Below are 3,857 nucleotides of genomic sequence, written 5' to 3' on the forward strand. Positions count from 1 at the left end.
ACTTTTTCTGGGTGCCACACTAAAAAAGGCAATGAAAGCATATTCATGACTTCTAGTCTTTTAATTCTCCTATATAAATAATAATTCCAAATTTAAACCCTTACTTCAATTTTATGTCACCGTTACTGATCTTTTGATGCCTTCCCTAGGATTTTTCTCTTGTGCATATTTTCTAAATATAAAATATCTGGAAACTTTACTTTTCCATTTCTTTAGCTCTGCCTCTAAACATGCTTGCATCTCCTCAATTTTAGAACCTAACGGTGCTGTTAGACTTCATTTTGTCCTTTCTATTCTCTTCACCTTCTCTTACCCTGTTCTAAGTGAGGATGCAAAGTTCTATGACTTCAATAGCTACATGTAATCACAAGGGTTGATTTTCTGATTTCACCGTGGTATGAGATATAAACTGAAGCTGCCTTTCTTTCCACATTGCCACATTTCATTATCCTATGTATGTTTTCTGTCCTTTTGCTTTATTGAAACAGAACTCACAAAGTTTGCAATCATCTTGTAACAGGAAATCCAATTGGTTTGTCTCACTTCCATTCTGCCTCATTACTCTTAATAATGAAATATATTAATCACTGTGTTTTATTCTTTAAATTCTGACCATTATGAAATTCTTAACAGTTTAATTCTTCCTCCATTATGACAGATTTCTCTTTTCTATATTGAATTTTATTCTGCCTCCTCCTACCCTTTATTGTCATTTCACAGTGTTTTCAATATCTGTTTTCAAGGGGCATTTTTGGGACAGTAGACTTGTCCTGCATGACATTGCAATGATGGATACAGGCCATTATACATTTTCTCATAACCTATAAAATTGTGCAGAGCAGAGTGTAAACTATAATGTAAACTCTAATCCACGGTTAGTAGCAATGCTTTCATGTGGGTTATTCAGTTGTGACAAATGTACCACACTAATGAAAGATGTTATTAATGGGGAAATTTGTGGAAGGGGGTAGGGGTGGAGTATATGTGAATCCTTTATATTTTTTATGTAACATTTATGTAATCTAAAGCTTCTTTAAAAGTTAAAAAAATCTGTTTTCTTCTTTTTATGTCAATTTTCTCAAAATTTTCACCCAATCACATGACTTCAATTCATTGCTGTGACACCATGAATTTATCTTCATTTCTTTTTAATAGTTTTGATTATGAAACTGTATACTGATAAGTCTGTGTTTATATATGCATATACTAATATCACCTTTAATTCAAATTATCTAGCCATGAATTCAAGTTCCCACCACCACCAAAGTTTTTTGATGACTTCCTTGAAAGTAGTGCATACCATTTTCTAGGCTGCTGAACTGAAAATGCACCTTCATATTTGACCCCAACTTCTGCCTCCCATATCTCTAATAATCCAATCCTACCACCATCACTTTGTATCAGATCATAAAAATACACCAAACTATGTCTTTTATCATGTTTCTTTAAAGATAAAAACATGCAGGAGCTTCTCAGTTCATAAAATATTTCAATCAATACAGTTTTAATGTATATATTGCTCTGTGAGTCTCTGATGTTTGTTTGTGCTTAGAAGTCATTCTGTATTTATGACACACTGACTTTTATATCTACTGCTTCCCTAGCTTTACCATGCATGTTGTAAGAATCTTGCAGGAAAGACAATAAATAATGTTTTAAAGACCTTTTAACCATGATCTGGTTGGAAAACGGTATTTTCCATCTCTTTGCTTTCCTGTCTCCACAAGCTCTTTGCTGTCAATCTCATTTACATAATGACATCAGCCATCATCTCTAATCAGACATTTTGCAAGTACATGAAAACACAAACACTACATGCATGTCTTCCAGTCTCAAATTTTCCCTACACTTAATTCATTCTAAAAATAAAAAACAAAGAAAAATATTGTTGTCTTCAGACTCAATATTCTGTCCTGTAAAAATGAACAAAGTTCTTCATGATTGAAATAGATCTCATGAAAGACATTTACCTCTAGAGATTTTCCTTCTGAACCAAGTTAAGGTACTGAGAGATGTTACATCATGGTTGCAGATTTGTCAGAAGTTTCCATCTGGAAGTTTCTTCTGGGCAAGGGAACCCTTTAACCAAGACCATAATATAGAATAAGGTAGAAAATGAAAGTAGGGCTGATCACATCAAAACATTATTTATGCCTATTCTTTCCCAATGAGGACCATCCAATTTTACTCTTAATGACATCTTTTTTAAAAGATTTTTAAATTTATTTTCTCCCTTCCTAGTTCCCCTGTTGTCTTCTTTCTGTGTCCATTCACTGTCTGTTCTACTGTGTCTGTTTGTATTCTCATTAGGCAGCTCCAGGAACTGATCCTAGGACCTTCAGAAGTGGGAAAGAGGTGATTACTCTCTTGTGCCACCTCAACTCCCTGTTCTGCTCCTTATTCTTATTTTCTCTCCTCTGTGTCTCTTGTTACATCATCTTGCTGCACCAGCTCTCCATGTCAGCTGGCACTCCTGTGTGGGGTGGCTTTTCCACACTGCACAGCATTCCCACACAGGGCAGCATTCCTGCATGGGGATACATTCCTACCTGGGCTGATACTCCGCATGGGCCAACTTGTCACATGGGCCAGCTTGCCCTCACCAGGAAACCCTGGGCATTGAACCCTGCACCTCCTATATGTTAGACAGGAGCCCAGTTGATTGAACCACATCAGTTTCCCTCTTAATGACATCTTAAACAATTGCTTTATAGTTCCTAAAATATTAATTTATTATAAATCATCCATAAAATTTTTTCTTCTACAGAATAACATACATTCACATGTTGAAAAAGTACAGAGTTGTTTACAATATTAGCATGGTATTCAAATAATACATTTCCTAATTAGAACTTCCTCCCTGAATTTTAGTGACTAGTTAATAGTATAGGATCACTATACAAATAGTTTTTTTAGTCAATTCAAATAAGTGAAACATATATATGTGAGTCTGATAAAATACTTAAAAAATAATATTCGCCTCTCTTTAATCTGATTAACAGCAGAGCATTTAATTATTTATGTATTTATGATAAAGGAGCCATAGACAAGTAATTGACATTTTCCCCATAAATGTTTTGCCTGAAGATTTTAGGAACACTTGCAGGTGGAGAAAAAAAATGGCAGAATGACTACCATCTTTTACCTGAAGTTGAAAAGCAGGCATCAGGAATGGAGAAATGTATGAGCTTCTAAAAAGGAGTGGAATCTTTTCATTTTCTAAAATCCTGGGAGTGAGGAAGTCACAACTAGGGATATATGCATTTACCATATTTACTTACAAAGAATCCCAAGGTAGCAATTAATATCTGCATTCACTAGTACACTGTTAACTAGGAATCATTTTGGGGAAAGGAGGCATATAGGGCATATATTTTTGTCACTCTGTTCTAATTGTCTGTTAAAAGATTAGTTGCAGTTTCCAGATGCAGATAAGATCACCAGCCTGGGACTTGGCTTTGCCTGAACTTGGAAATCACAATCTTCTTCAAAATTCACTTCAGGATTTATCTTCTCTAGAGAGTCACAAAACTGCTCTAGTCATCCAATCATTCTAAATAAAGATATCAGAAATATAAAGAGACCTACTAGAAGCCATTGTGGAAGTATTTATCAGTGATTATAAACTCAGCGAATGAAGCTTACCAAAAGGTATCCAAAAGGAATAAAGACACAATTGAATTAATGTGCAAATTAAACTTAGTCAAGACAGTGAAATTGAGATGCAAAAATAACCACAAATGAAAATAGAATATAATTTTGGATAAAAAACAAATTGGAAGAATATGATAGTGTTACACAAGAGCCCCACCTCTGGGAAAGACAAAGAACCTGAAACAACAAACTGTGAGTTACTA

Source organism: Dasypus novemcinctus, chromosome 22, assembly GCF_030445035.2.
Source record: "Dasypus novemcinctus isolate mDasNov1 chromosome 22, mDasNov1.1.hap2, whole genome shotgun sequence".
Taxonomy (NCBI): Eukaryota; Metazoa; Chordata; class Mammalia; order Cingulata; family Dasypodidae; genus Dasypus; species Dasypus novemcinctus.